The sequence below is a fragment of the Schistocerca gregaria genome, chromosome 5 (assembly GCF_023897955.1).
Source record: "Schistocerca gregaria isolate iqSchGreg1 chromosome 5, iqSchGreg1.2, whole genome shotgun sequence".
Taxonomy (NCBI): Eukaryota; Metazoa; Arthropoda; class Insecta; order Orthoptera; family Acrididae; genus Schistocerca; species Schistocerca gregaria.
The window spans coordinates 455,268,479-455,285,394 of NC_064924.1; the positions used below are offsets into that span (position 1 = coordinate 455,268,479).

The 16,916-nt window shown below is 38.0% G+C and overlaps 1 protein-coding gene across 2 annotated transcripts in view; it reads left to right on the forward strand.

Moving 5' to 3' along the window:
• Positions 1 to 16,916, forward strand: part of LOC126272968 (2',5'-phosphodiesterase 12-like) — a 173,997-nt gene that overhangs the window by 107,338 nt on the left and 49,743 nt on the right. The gene's annotated exons all lie outside the window — the stretch shown is intronic.

A 16,916-nucleotide genomic window follows, 5' to 3' on the forward strand; every position in this document is an offset into this window, starting at 1 on the left:
CACATCCTTAAAATACTTTCAACAGAAGTATCCATATCCAAATGAAAAAAAGCTTTGCTTCGGAACTGATAAACAGTCTTCCTTCTCTCAAAGCACAACTAAAAACAAGCTCTGGCATTTCCAGCTTGGTGCAAGAAAATATTGATTGCCCCAATTGATCAAGACTTGGTCCAAAATCTTTACAGTAACCACATAATCTGGGACCCATATTTCCTCATGTTTGCATTCCAACATCTTCATATTTAGTGACACACAGTGCATTTGACCTTGGTAAACTTTTCGTCTACAGTTTAATTGCTGGTTTTCAAAATTGATACAGATGTCATTCATTAAGTGAAAAGTAAACAGGCAGAAATCAGTGATCAGTGATGCGATCACAGCTGCTGGAGAGAAGTAAAAATTACTCCCAACTCTGTGTGAAAGACCGTGTGCAATGTGCAATGCAGGGATTAATTTTGATTCAACAGTGGATCAACAACTAACATTTGTTCCATATTCTTAAAGTTCTACAATAATAATTTCACTTGATACAGGATTCTGAGTGACTTCCTATTCTTTACTGTATCTTCTGCCCGTTTCCTGTCTTCTGCCTTTTCTACAATTTGGCAGGAAAATAATGTTCTAATTAGTTTCAGAAATCCCAGCCTTTTCCACTTTTGTTGCTGGGATTTCACCTGCTGTCATTAATATGCAGAGAACACTTGTTTTCAGACATAATGGATTTCCTGCTCAGTGCCAACCAGCATAATTTTCGAAAACATCGATCATGTGAATCCCAACTCGCACTTTTCTCACATGACATACTGAAAGCTTTGGACCAAGGCAACCAGGTAGATGCAGTGTTTCTTGATTTCCAAAAAGCATTTGAATTAGTACTGCACCTAGACTTATTGTCAAAAGTATGATCATGTGGGGTATCAAGAGAAATTTGTGATTGGATTGAGGACTTTTTTTGGTAGGGAGGAGCAAGTATGTTATCTTGGATGGAGAGTCATCATCAGATGTAGAAGTAACCTCGGGTGTGCCCTTGGGTAGTGTGTTGTGACCCTTTCTGCTCATGTTGTATATTGATGACCTTGCAGACAATATTAACTGTAAAATCAGGCGTTTCGCAGATGATGCAGCTATCTATAATGAAGTACTAAAGAATGTGCATAAATATTCTTTCGGGTCTTGATAAGATTTCAACGTGTTGCAGAGATTGGCAACTTGTTCTAAATGTTAAGAAATGTAAATTTTTTAACACTTCACAAAATGAAAAAACATAATACTCTATGACTATAATATCAGTGAGCCACTGTTGGAATTGGCAAACTCCTACAAATACCTGAGTGTGTTACTTTGTAAGGATAAGAAGTGGAATAATTACACATAGGTTCAATTGTGGGTAAAGCAGGTGGTAGACTTCAGTTCATTGAAAGAATACTTGGAAAATGCAGTGAGTCTACAAAAGAGATGCTTGCAAATCACTTGTGCAAACCATCCTAGAATATTGGTCAAGTGTGTGGGACCTGTACCAGAAAGGACTAATGGAGATATTGTACATATACAGAGAAGGCAGCACGAATGGTCACAAGTGTTTTTAATCCATAGGAAGGTGTCACAAAGATATTGGTAGAACTGAAATGGCAGACTCTTAAAGACAGATGTAAACTATCTCAAGAAAGTCTATTAACAATCATTCAAGAACCAGCTTTAAATGGTTACTCTAAAGATATACCACAACACCCTATGTATCACTCACACAGGGATCATTAGGATAAGATTAGAATAATTACTGCACACAGAGTCATTCAGATAGTGATTCTTCCCATGGTTCATATGTGAATGGAACAGGATGAGACCCTACTAACCGGTACAGTGGGATGCACCCTCTTCCGCGCATGTAACACTGGTTTGCAGAGTATTAATATGGGTTCTGTTGCAAGATGACCTTGTTCACTGGGCGTTTATTGCACAATACACACCAGAGCTCCAAAAGTGTCTTGATGTAGCAGGCAGTATTTATGGTTTGTCTTCGTTCAAGAAAATCAATCAGAATGCAACCTTGCGCGTTCCTGCATACCAGAAGACAGTGCCCATAACTTTTTTGACAGGCAGCACAGTCTTTGGTTTCTTCTTTGGTGCTGAATCTAGGCAGTGCCATTTCATACTCTGGCATTTGTTTCAGTCTCATAATGGTGAAACCTGCTTTCATTACCTTCACAATCCTCAGCAAAAATTCATTAACTTAATTTTGTAATATATGAAGAAGGTGTTGAGTGATGGTTTTGTTGAAGTTCGTTTTCTTTGCTAAATAAGTATGGAGCCCAGTGGGCACAAACTTTCTGATAACATAAGCCTTGAATCATTTCTGGCACTGCTCTGTGTCCTACTGCAATTTCTGCAGTGATTTCTTTCACTGTGAGATGCCTGTCTTCTCAAATGAGCTCACATCTCTTTTCTTGTTGCATTCCATGGAGGCAGTTAGAGGGCAACTGCTACAAAACCATCTTGGACGCTCATGTTACATCTTTTAAATGTGTCACCCATCTCCTAAGACTGCTGGTGGTCGTGCAGACATCTCCATAGGCATTCTGAAGTCTGAGGTGAATTTCAGCAGCACATTTTCACTGTTTAACAAGGCATTCAGTGAGAGCACTTTGTGAAAATGAAACATTGATCTACATCTACACCCACACACATACTCCATAAGCCACTGTATGGTGCATTGTGGAGGGAACCATATACCATTACTAGCCATTTCCTCTCCTATTCCACTCACAGATAGAGCAAGGGAAAAAATGACGGTCTATAAGCCTTCATATGAGCCCTAATTTCTCACATTGTATCTTCATGGTCTTTGCATGAAATGTGTGGTGCAGCAGTAGAATCGATCTGCAGTCAGCCTTAAATGCCACTTGTCTAAATATCCACAATAGTGCCCAAAAAAGAGTGTCACATTCTCTCCAGGGATTCCCATTTGACTATTGCCGTAGTAGTTACAAGCTGATCGACCAAACTGAATTACTTCGATATCTTCCTTGAACCTGATCCGATGGGGATCCCAAACACTCGAGCAGTGTTCAAGGGGGGTCACACTAAAGTTCTATGCACTGTGTCTGTTATGGATGAGCTACACTTTTCCAAAATTCTCCCAATAGAATAAAGTGGAGCATTTGCCTTCCCTACTACTAACCTGGCAAGCATATTCTGTTTCATATTGCTTCACACTGTTACACCTAGTTATTTAACTGATGTGACTGTATTGAGCAGCACACTAGTAATGTTTTATTCAAACATTAGAAGATTGTTTCTACTACTGCATGTAAACTTGAAGTTTTCTACATTTAGAGGAAGCTGCCATTCATGGGACCAATTAGAAATTCTGTGTAAGTCGTCTTGTATTCTCCTACAGTCACACACTAGCAACATCTTCCTGTAAACCACAGTCGCATCAGCAAACAGCCACAGATTGCCACTTACCCTGTCCACCAGATCATTTATGTATATAGAAAATGACAGCCATAAATTGCTGTTCACCCTGTCCGTGAAATCATTTATGTATATAGAGAATAAGAGCTGTCCTGTCACACTTCCCTGATGATACTCCTGTGAACACTTGCCACTGAGGACAACATACTAAGTTCTATTAATTAAAAAGCCTTGAAGCCACTCACATATCGGGGAACCTAATCCGTGTGCTCAGTCTTTCAACAGCCTGCAGTGAGGCACTGTGTTTGGTGCTTTCTGGAAATCTTGGAATATGGAATCTGTCTGTTGCCCACTACCCATGATGTCAGCCATTTTGAAAAGTACTGCCTGTGGTGACATTATAGTCACTGATGACATCACAATCACAATATGGCATCATATGGTGCAAAGTCTGTAGATTATGATCCCATAGACATTTATGTTACACTGTTGGAATTGGGATTTTAACAATGGGTTGCCCACAACTTTCAATATTGGCCTTGTATTTAACCTCTTACAAGATGTTACAACTTTCAGTAATTAATCTTTATGTGCCCCTTTAAAATTACAATTTTTTTTTCAGTGTATAACATTTTCATATTCATGGCACTATTGCTACAAACATGGATGCTACATGTCCTCTTAAGAGCTGAGTCAGCATCATTTTATTTAGTTACATGTGTTAAGTGTCTTATTTTCAGGCTGCCACCATGTGCTGAGCTACCAGAGCAGCACACCTTGCAAACATAATCATAAAGTCTGCTGTTCTGTATAAATTCCCCAACATATTAACTTAAGAAATTATTAATCTGTTAATAGTTACATGGACAGTTTTTGCATCGCTTGTTAGCAGCCCTGTTTCATTAGGTGCCAATTAAACTCTTTGTTAACTTGCATACAAGATTGTGGGCCATCTCCGCTTTTCTGTTAAGTTTGTCTATCAAACCATGTGTGACAAATGGGGTTGTTGCCATAGAAATTTGAAAGAGGGGGTGTTCTGTGTAGACTGTAAGTTATGGTTTCCTTGGGGCGAATGTAGTAGCTGAATTAGATAACGCAAACTTGGAATTATATTGTTGAAGGGAGGAAAAAGAGATGGGGAAGTGGGAAAAGGTAGCAAGCAAAGGGTAACACTTGAAAAAACTCCAGAAATTCAAATAGTAAATCAGTTTGGCTTGCTACCTGGAGTGGAAGAGGGGCCTCAGCTGGATGTAGTTGAAAGTAGGTTGAAGCAAAATATTAGCTTAAAGAAAAAAGACAGCTTTGGATCAAATGAGAATAGGAAAAGAAGAATTCTGCTTATAGGCAGCAGTCATGGGAAGGGTGTGGGCCAGCAGCTTCAGGAGAAATTAGATGCAGGGTACCAGGTCACAAGTTTTGTGAAACCAAGTGCTAGCCTCAGCCAGATGACAGAAAACTTAGGTCAGCTATGCAGGAACTTTGAGAAGGAAGATCAGGTAATTATAGTTGGTGGAGCAGGAAACAGCCTGCCAATGAATCCAAGATACAGTATTAGGAATGACCTGAATAAAATAGGAGCAGAAACCGGGCACACAAATGTGGGGTTCATTGAGGTCTTTCAGCGCCATGATCAGCCCTGGGTAAACACTGCTGTAAGGCATGTTTACACTGAGCTGAACAGGATGCACCAGACACCGGCAAAATCTCACATAAGTGTTGTTCCAGTTAATGCTATTGGTTAATGGAGATACACTACACATGACCTACACCTGAATAGGAAGGGGAAAAATAAGTTAGCTTCTCTATTAGCAGAAACTGTAAGGCGGGCCACAATCACACAAGGGGTCATCCCTGTGGTTAATGGGTCCAGGCAGACAGGTTTTTTAGGTTAAAGCCAAAGTCCAGACAGACAACAACCATTATAAATAGAATAAAAGAAACTTCATGTACAGTAATTACGGGCAAAGCTAAGGGCAGTATCGACTTACTTCATCAAAGTATGAGGGGAATAAGAAATAAAATAGATGAGCTGTTAGTGTGTTTCGTGATGTCAAAAATAAAAATGAGATTGTTATGCTCTGTCTCTCTGAACACCATGTAACTGTGGGGATGGATAGTGTCAGCATAAATGAGTATAATTTAGCATCTTACACATGTAGATCTAGGATGGATAAAGGAGGAGTTGCCATTTTCATAAAACAAGGGTATAAATACAAAACTGTAGAAGCAAGCAAATTTTGTGTTGATCAGCACTTTGAGGTTTGTGCATGTGAACTTCAGCTAGATAATGTAATATTGATATTAACAGCAGTGTACAGGTCCTCATTAGGAGACTGGGAGCTATTCTTAAAAAAAGTTTATGTCCCTGTTATGCTGTATGTCAGACAAAAAGAAGTAGCTATTAATCTGCGGTGATTTCAATGTAAACTTTCTAAGTAATTCTGATAGGAAAAGTGAACTGGAACTGGAAGTGTTATTAACGACATATAACTTAGAATCAGTGGTCAATTTCCCTACATGTGTAGCTCAAGATAGTATCACTCTAATAGATCATGTATTTGTACAGAAAGAGGATGTAAAACGAACACATGATTTCCCTGTGGTAAATTGTACATATGCACAACTGATTAACTTACAAAACCTAACAGGGTGTACAGTTCAGAGACCATTAAGTAAAAGTGTGAGGTTGCTCAACCCGTTATCTATAGAGCACTTCACATAAAGTTTAAGAAATGTTAATTGGGGAGACGTATATAATGAGCCAAATGCTAATGATAAATGCAACATATTTCTTGATAAATTTATATCCCTTTTTGAGCATTGTTTCCCAAAGAAAATTACTGAATGTAACACCACACGCTTTTCAAAGAAACCTTGGATTACTACGGGTATTAAAGTGAATTCAGAAAGAAAAAGAAAACTGTATGAGACAGCAAGAACTAGTACAGATCCAGAAGTAGTTTCACGCTATAAAAATTATTGTAACACACTGAGAAAAGTTGTAAGGAAATCAAGAAATATGTATGTTAGAGAAGAAATTAACAACTCTGGCAGTAAAATCAAATCAGTATGGAATGTTGTTAGAAGGGAGACAGGAAATGTAACCACTGGGGTAGGTAGTATTACCATTAAAGAGAATGAGACCGTCCTAACCAACAGTACACAAGTAGCTAATGTATTTAACAACCATTTCTTAAGGTGTAAGAGAAAAAATTGGTGCCAATAGTTCAACAGAAAAAGCCAGGCAGTACATGGAAGAGTCAGTTTTGAAAAATTTTAGTCAGATTAAGTTTCACCTAACAACCTCTTCTGAAATAAGTAAAATTATTAAATCTTTGAAAAATAAATGTTCTGTTGGAGTAGATGACATCTCTAATAAGATATTAAAACAATGTGGAGCAATTATAGTTGATGTTCTGAGTCACATATGTAATGCATCACTAACTCAAGGTATTTTCCCAGACAGGTTAAAATATGCCATTGTCTGCTCTCTACAAAAATGGGGACACCACAGATGTTAATAATTATTGTATCCTCACTTACAGCATTTTCAAAAATCTTCGAGAAAATAATGTACTCAAAAGTGGTTAGCCATCTCAACAGTAATGGGATACTTAGTTCGGATTTCAGAAATGCTGTTCCACTGAGACAGCAATATACAATTACACTATCCACACAATATTTCTTTAAATAGTAAAATGTCACCAATAGGAATTTTCTGTGATTTGTCCAAAGCATTTGATTGTGTGAACCAGGACATTATATTACAGAAATTATAATTCAATGGTATAAATGGAATAGCATATGAGTGGTTTAAGCCATATCTACAGAACAGGAAACAAAAAGTTTCTTTTATGGGTCAACTGATTTAAATAAGTTACAAAGACAACATCTGTATTAAATTTTCATGAAACTCAAGAAAACCTTTATAGATGCATACCAAATGATGCAAGAAGTCTATGGTCATGAGTACCTAAGCCGTCCTCAGTGTTATGACTGATTCAAATGGTTTAAAAATGGCCAGACAGAAGTTAAAGATCACCCTTGTTTAGGGCACCCTTCAATGTCTACCAACAATGGTCATGTTAGGGATGTCAATGAAATTGTACGTGTCAATTGAAGACTGACTGTCCAAGAGATTGCAGAAAAATATAATATTTCAGTAGGATCATGTTGTGAAATCCTGACACGGCATATTGGAATGCATCATGTTACCACCAAGTTCGTCCCACTGCTCAAGAGTCAAGAGCAGAAAGACCTTCATCTCACTGTATGTGAAGAGCTTTTGGATTGTGCAAATGTGAATGAGATGTTCCTTAACAGAATCATAACTGGTGATGAGATATGAGTCTACGATTATGATGTTGAGACCAAGGTTCAGTCTTTGCAATGGGTCGGTAATGGTTGTCAGAGACCAAAAATCTGTGTCAGATCAGGTCAAATGTCATTGCTACACTAATAGTTTTGTTTGACTTTGAAGGATTAGTTCATCATGAATTCGTGCCACAGGGAATGGTAGTAGTGGGATGTGTTGTGACACCTGTGAGAAAATGCAAAAGGGAAACGACCTGAAATGTGGTGATACAATTCATGGCTCTTGGATCATGATAACACACATGCACACCCACCCATCCACACACACACACACACACACACACACACACACACACACACATTCATCCCTGTTGGTGCGTGGCTGTTGCACGAAAAATGAGATCATTGTGCTGCCTCGTCCTTAACAGAATCATAACTGGTGATGAGATATGAGTCTACGATTATGTTGTTGAGACCAAGGTTCAGTCTTTGCTATGGGTCGGTAATGGTTGTCAGAGACCAAAAATCTGTGTCAGATCAGGTCAAATGTCATTGCTACACTAATAGTTTTGTTTGACTTTGAAGGATTAGTTCATCATGAATTCGTGCCACAGGGAATGGTAGTAGTGGGATGTGTTGTGACACCTGTGAGAAAATGCAAAAGGGAAACGACCTGAAATGTGGTGATACAATTCATGGCTCTTGGATCATGATAACACACATGCACACCCACCCATCCACACACACACACACACACACACACACACACACACACACACATTCATCCCTGTTGGTGCGTGGCTGTTGCACGAAAAATGAGATCATTGTGCTGCCTCGTCCTTAACAGAATCATAACTGGTGATGAGATATGAGTCTACGATTATGTTGTTGAGACCAAGGTTCAGTCTTTGCTATGGGTCGGTAATGGTTGTCAGAGACCAAAAATCTGTGTCAGATCAGGTCAAATGTCATTGCTACACTAATAGTTTTGTTTGACTTTGAAGGATTAGTTCATCATGAATTCGTGCCACAGGGAATGGTAGTAGTGGGATGTGTTGTGACACCTGTGAGAAAATGCAAAAGGGAAACGACCTGAAATGTGGTGATACAATTCATGGCTCTTGGATCATGATAACACACATGCACACCCACCCATCCACACACACACACACACACACACACACACACACACACACACACACACACATTCATCCCTGTTGGTGCGTGGCTGTTGCACGAAAAATGAGATCATTGTGCTGCCTCGTCCTTAACAGAATCATAACTGGTGATGAGATATGAGTCTACGATTATGTTGTTGAGACCAAGGTTCAGTCTTTGCTATGGGTCAGTAATGGTTGTCAGAGACCAAAAATCTGTGTCAGATCAGGTCAAATGTCATTGCTATACTAATAGTTTTGTTTGACTTTGAAGGATTAGTTCATCATGAATTCGTGCCACAGGGAATGGTAGTAGTGGGATGTGTTGTGACACCTGTGAGAAAATGCAAAAGGGAAACGACCTGAAATGTGGTGATACAATTCATGGCTCTTGGATCATGATAACACACGTGCACACTCACCCATCCACACACACACACACACACACACACACACACACACACACACACACACATTCATCCCTGTTGGTGCATGGCTGTTGCACAAAAAATGAGATCATTGTGCTGCCTCGTACTCCATACTCTCTGGACTTGGCCCCTGTGGACATTCCTTTATTTCCAAAGTTGAAGACCTCATTGAATGGATGAAGATTTGCGACCACATACGAGATAAAAGAAAATTCACAGGCGGCACTTTGCGTGATTCAGAAAGAGGCATACGAAGACTGCTCCTGAGAGCGGAAAAGGCATTGAGAGCAGTGTATCAATTGAGGAAGAGAGTATTTTGAAGGAGACCATGTGCAATAAGCAAAAGGTAAGTGTAGAAACATTTTGTGGACAAAGCTGTAGAATTTTAATGTCAGAAATCAGCCAGCTGGAGCATGAGGACCAAATGAACGCATCTCCAGGGTCACAGATATGGACTAACAACACTGAAAATCATAAATAACAACACACGATGATTTAACATCCCAGTATTTATGCTACAGAAGTTGTTTTGAAGCTGTAAAAGAAGAGAAAAACATGACAAAGTGTAATATAGTAACATATTGTAACTACTACATAATACATTTATTATGTGTATAAAAAAGGCATGTATTACAGGCCACTGAAGATGCTTCACAAATAAAAGAAGCAAAACACATATGACGAGAAGCAAACTGCCTTTCATTTAGTTGCATAGACAGAACACACCTCCATGAAGAATGTATTACGTTGCAAATAACTTCTTAAACATGGAAGGTAGACTGACCATCTGCATCTGAGTGATCTAAGCAGGCTTCCTTATCCTTTTCTAATTATTTCTGGGATTCTGGCTATTATGCTTAATTTTTCTGCTTGTATATAACTTACAGTAGAAATGTTGAAGGACCCAAAATGTCGAACTTTTTCTGTTAATTGATTAGCACAATTATTCATATACGGGTAGACTTCAGAGCTAAGACATCTGTTTGTTGGAACAGTTACTTGGAGTTTATCAAATAACTGTGTGTGCACAATCACAGTAAATTGTTCCCAAGAAATTTTCAGTCAAAACTTAAGAAAGTTTGCCAAATAGTTATAACTTACAAGAGTTAGAAAAGAAAAATTGATTATAATAGACATCCAACAGGTGTACAAAACAGATTATGTAGTAAAAAGTGCAAATATTTGTACGAAATATTTAACCACTACTTTTAGTAGGCATTTCAAATGAGAAAAATTTTAAGATGACAGTTAGCAAAATCTCAAATTTCCTCCAAAAAGATCAAATGAAAGAAAGATATGAAGGTTCTATACATGCTGTTCAGGGTCACCAAACTTAAGTACTTTCTAATAACACACAAAACCTGCTGAAAAATTTGTAGGGAATATAAAAAAAAATCAACAAGCAAAGTAATATGCTGATGCAATAAGTGAATCCGATAGTGTCTTGGGAACAACCTGAAGTGTAGTAAATAACAAATGTGAGAAAAAAACAGTATGCAGATTCCAGTAATGTAGAAATAAGAGTAAATGGGATGTTGCTGAGAAAGCCAAAGTGAGACTTTAGTGGAACATTTAAGTAAAGCCTGCAGAGATGAAATGGATGATTCAGTACCATCAGTAAAAAGGATTGGAAATGCATGTGATTTCCTGAAAATTATCTCAAAGCTCCAAATGAAATCCTGCAGTGACTGGGATAACATGGTGTCTAGATTACTTATAGAATTCAGAAATGAATTAATAAAATCACTAACTCATTTAATAAACAGTTCGATTTTTTGCATTGTAATAACACATAGCTTTCAATCAGTACAACACTGGTTATAGCCATTATGCAAAACTATGATATTCGGGTAGGATTATTTTTGGTGACCAGAATGTTGCTTCTGACAAATTGTAGGAAAAGAAAAATGTTATGGAAGCATAGAATGTTTGGAGGTAGTGTACATATCCTTGAATTGCAACCCCAGTTTTCTGTAGCATGACTCCAAAATCATTTAAGTTTGTAAATTACACTTTTTGCTTACTTCACATTGCTGTTGGGAAGAGATTCAAAAGTACTTCTGTTGGGATGAGATTAAAAATTATGACAATAATCACTGAAGAGCAACACAGCTTGGAGAAAGGATTGCATAGACACTGCAGTTCTTCATGACTAGAGATAGTTACTTTAATAATTAAGATAATAACAATTATTATTATTATTATTATTATTATTATTATTTTATTATTATTATACCCTGTCAGTTCACCCATAACTATTACATTTTAATCTTTGAAGCTTCCAAGCAACTAATTATTTCTTTGTTGGTTCTTTTTCTTTCGTCATCCACTTTTTTCCTGGTCTGGTAGTGACTTCATTCTCTGGCAGTACTTCCCATTTGCTAATAATTTTTTTGTCTGCATAAGTTTCTATCAAAATTGTCTGATGGACTTACATGAACCTTTCCTAAATCCTTTGTGGCCTTCTGGTTCCTGGGTACAGTTTTGAATTGTTCTATTTATGTCATAATTTTGTGAGTGGGTGGTGGTGTTGGAAATGCCCATAAAATTCCAGTCTTGTTTTTATTACGTCTGCCGCAAGATTTGAACATTTTTTAATTGTTTTTCAAGATTGCGGTCTGTATCCATCTTCTTTTCTTAGGGCACTGAGCATCTTAAAATTTTTAATTCTTCTTTTAGGATATCTTCCAGGCAAACCTTTCTGTGGAGTATAAGCAGTGCACTAGCATACAAGACTTCAGGCTTGATGACTATGTTATAGTGCTCATTCTATATGAGTATGAACAAACATCTTTTGTTGTGGATTTTACTGTACTTTCTTCTGAGTTTTTCATCTTAATTTTCTGTGCCATTTTCTCTCCGCCTGTAGTTTCAAGGATTTTGCCAAAGTGCTTGAAGTGTGGAATTCTCTCAATGTGTCATATTTTGTGATCTGTTTTTTGCGTAGGATGCTATGAGCAGATGTTCTTGGTCTTTTGGAAGGCTATTTGGAGGCCAATAGTAATAGTTGTTATTGTTGTTGTGTGATTTTCTCAGTGCAGTAATACGTCTGGAGGGAAAGTTTGAAATCAGAAATTCCAAGTATCCATTTACTGTTTATGTCCATGAACTGTATCTTCCATATGAAACGGACTTCAATCAGATTTCTTGGTCCACCTGTGCACCTATGCATTAGCACATTTTCCTTGGTGTATTTCATTACAAAATATATGGAAATGTATCCCAATGCACAGTAAAGGACTTTTGTAGTCAGCGTGTATTCTTCTGTCAGCTTTTCTCCATTGTATTGCCTAAGTTTCTTCATATTCTCGTACCAGAAATAGAAGAAACCCTGCTATTGACATATCTCATCCAATGAAGAGTATGAGAAACTAAGACACAGAAGTTCAGAATGAACTTTTTCTACCATTCCACAGTCATATTCACTCATCAAACTGAACTCAGTAGCCTGTCAAAGAGTTCAGCAGCATAACCCATCCACACATGAGTTTTAATCAATAAAATGCTGTTTATTGTTTGTTTTCTTACCCAATGTTTTGTCTTTCAGTCTTTTCTTCATCTTGAGCATGTCTGTGGTGTTGCAGGCAGTAAATATCTGTGCTTTCTTGCATTACACAGCTTAGTAATCAGTTTATGTAGATTGGATTTCTCTTCAGTTCAGTTGCTTCTGCAGTTGAGAAGTGTTGCATCTATTTCTATAAACCTGTAGTTGTTCAGTATGTACAAAGCCTGAAACACATATATGGGATGTATGCCAGTTGTTGATAAAATAAAACTTTCTGTTTGTGTGAAATGAACTGCTTAAAAGATAAAAAGCCTTTCAACTGTGATAAGCCTGCATTAACCAAAAGTTTTTGTTATTGATAAAAGTCTTTGTGGGATGCCTTAAGAGCTTTACTAACAATTTTCCCAATTTGAATAAAATTTCTCTTCTGGTACAAGCAAGCATTGCCAATGAAGTAAAGCATTCTCAAAAGGAACAAGTTGTCAGAGCATATTTTTTTTGAAAACAGAACTGTTCAAAAATATATCTCTGTACAAGTGATCACTACCCTCACACCAAGCCATGGAATAACAGCAATTAAGTAATAAAGTTTGTCAAATCACATACTTCCCGCTTTGCCTACCAAGAATTCAGATTATTGCATATTTGCCATTGTGTGTGAATAAAATTCTGATTTCTCTATGGGGCATAGGCACACATCATCATAACATTGAAAAATTTTGCCCAACTCTAAAAGAACACAATCTGTTGCTGATTGCTTTGAAAGTAATTATATTTACCTTCAAACAATGGAAAATCCAGGATGGAATGTAACAATACGAGAGAAGGAAAGTTGCTACTCACGATATAGCGGAGATGCTGAGCTGCGATAGGCACAATAAAAAGATTCACACAATCATAGCTTTCAGCCATTAAGGCCTTTGTCAGCAGTACACACACACACACACACACACACACACACACACACACACACACACAGACTGACAGAGCAGTGTAGTTTCAGCTCTCTGAGACTGCAGATGTGTGTGCAAGTTGCACTTGTGTGTGTGTGTGAGTGTGTGTGTGTGTGTGTGTGTGTGTGTGTGCTACTGGCAAAGGCCTTAATGGATGAAAGCTATGATTGTGTGAATCTTTTTATTGTGCCTATCACGGCTCAGCATCTCTGCTATATTTACCTTCATTGAGTTATGTATAATGTTCAGTGTTTTGATGATGTGTGCCTATGCCCCTACGGAGGAATCAGATGAAGATGAGAAGGATCAGTGGAGATCTGAATGCGAAAACAGGCAAAGAAGAAGTGTATAAAAACATAGTAGGAAAAGACAGCTTGAATGAAGTCAGTACTGATAATGTACTGAGACTAATAGACTTTGCCAATGGTAAGAAGCTGATTTAAAAATAAAAAACAAATAAAAAAAGCGCACATAGCATCCAAGAACAGATATTAAGAAGTGCACATGGTCATCACCAGATGGTTACAAGAACCCAGATATACCATGTAATTATAGATAAATGGCACGCGTCAGACATTATGAAAGTCGTTCGCTGTAGAGGGGCAGACAAACACACAGATCATCACTTGGTGCGGATCAGATATAGACAGAAGATAGATATGGTGAGAAACAAAACAAGTAGGGGAAAAGTGAAACATGATATAGAAAGTCACCAAATGAAAAAAAAAGCAGGGAGAATACAAGAAGAAATTAGAAGAGATTATCAAGTTAAGAAGAGCACATGGAAGGAAGGGGATGGGGAAACTAAATGGTGGGCTACTGAAAACAGTCATTGGCGTGGCCTCAGAAAAAGCACTGAGAAGGGCAGTGAAGTGGTTCGATATGGATTGCTCACTTTTTTGACGAGGAATGTTCACTGGCACTCTGAGAGAAATGAAGTGAGACAAAGAATGCTACATAGGTAAACAGTACTAGCGGAGGAAGAGGAGAAGTACAGATAAGTTATGTAAGACGAAGAAAAGGCAGTATGAAAGGAGGAAGGCAGTACAGTTGGATAAAATAAGGGATAATAATGAGATACAAAAGCTCTGTGAAAGGTCTAGAGATATGAAGAGTGTATTCCAACCAAGAACAGTCTTCTACAAGAACAAAGATGGAAACCTAATTGGAGATAAAATCAAAGCTTTGGGAAGATGGCAGGGATATTTTGCTGAGTTACTTGATAGAAAGGGTTGAGGAAACTATAAAGGAAACAAAGGAGCAAGAAGAGGAACTGACGTTGGAGCTGCAATTAGAATCAGAAGTGGAAGAGCAAGAAGTCAAACCACCAGACGCAGAAGAAGTGAAGAATGTAATTAAAAGCTTAAAGAATAATAAAGCAGCAGAAGAAGATGGCATAGAGGCTGAATCATTAAAATTTAGGGGAAAGAAGATGGAGACAGCTGTTAATTAATTAATAAAGGAACTATGGATAAAGGAAGAAATGCCTATGCATTGGAGCATGGGAATAATCTGCCCATTATGTAAAAACGATTATAAGGCAGAGTGCAGCAATTACCATGGTATTACTCTCTACCGGGTGTGAAAACATACTGGTGGATTCTCAGGCTAGATTTAGGAGACATAGATCCATAATAGACCAGATTTTTTGAGACAAGTGTTAGAGAAATTCTTTGAATATGGCAAGCAACTGCATCAGTTGTACATTAATTTTAAGCAAGCATATGAGACCCTAGACAAGAATAAGATTCTCCACAGTGTGAAGCATTTTAAAATATTGCTAAAGTTGCCGTGAGATTGGCCAAAATTTCCATGAAAGCAACAATATGCAAGGTCGGGATAGAGCAAGATTTGTCAGGAGAGCTCCACGTGGGGAGGGGGCTCCAGCAGGAGATGTGATCAGTGTGGTAGTCTTTAACTGAGAACTAGAGGCGGCAAATGTCAACAAACCCAGAAGAAACAATAGTTAACTTGGCTGTTCCATGTGGTGGTATATGCTGTGATGATGAAGCATTAATTGCAAGGAATATCAGGGTCTTGAAGGATAATTAAGCAGCATTGGAAGGAGCAGTACAGAAGTTAGGACTCTTAATATAAGTAAAATATGATAATAGGAGATCCTGGTGGGGATAGAGGAGAGACTTTAATGGAAATAAATGGGACAGAGTACCAAAGATCTATATTAATGTATGGATGGGAAAGCTTGGTGATGACCACAGAAGAGGATGGTTGGCTTTTGAGATGGTAAAGGAAGATTTTGGGAAAGATATTTGGGGTGGTAAAAGAGGAAGGAAGCTGGAGAATAAGGACAATTGCAGAAATACAGATGTGTTTTGGACAAATGAATATTGCAGTGAAAATCAAGCAAGGAAGATTAACTTGGGTTGGATGTCTTCAGAGAATTCCAGAAATTCAAAGTGTTGAGGAAGTGTTTATAGAAAAACCCAAAGGAAGAAGGAGAAGAAGAAGAAGAAGACCCTGGAAAAGGTGGGCTGGAGATGTGGAGGAGGATCCCAAAGCAATGGGAGTCAGGAACTGACTGAAGGAAAGTGATGGACAGAGAAGAATGGAGGCAGGTGACAAACAGGCTGAGGTTTTACAAGGGTTGTACCACTGACCAATAAGTAAGTAAGTAAGCATGAATAAAATTAAATTCTTTCACTATAAATATTGTGAAGTCTTGTATTGGGTATATTATGAAAGATGACCATTACCTTGTTGACACTTGTGTACTGAAGTCAAATTGTCAAATGGATGCATAGGTAGGCGAAAATTGCTTTTTCCTCCACCTGCACACTTCTTTCCCAGGAATGTCACCATCTCTTTCTGGCTCTTTGGAGTGTGAAGAAATATGAACTAAATCTGTTATAGGACTAATAGAATGGTGTAGTATACTTGCTGACATCCACAGTACAGGACAGTTACTTCAAAATTCTGTAGAAGAGTCATCACAAATTTTAATAAAAAAATCGCAACTGTTCATAGACATTCCAACTAAACAATATAAACTCTGAAGAGCTACAGGACGAGTGTGGCAGGTATGGCTGCGCATGTTAAGATGTCAACAGCACACAGGTACGAGTGACACCACCTCTAAACACTAGAAACAAAAAATAACATAACACTCAGAGACCAAGCAGGATTA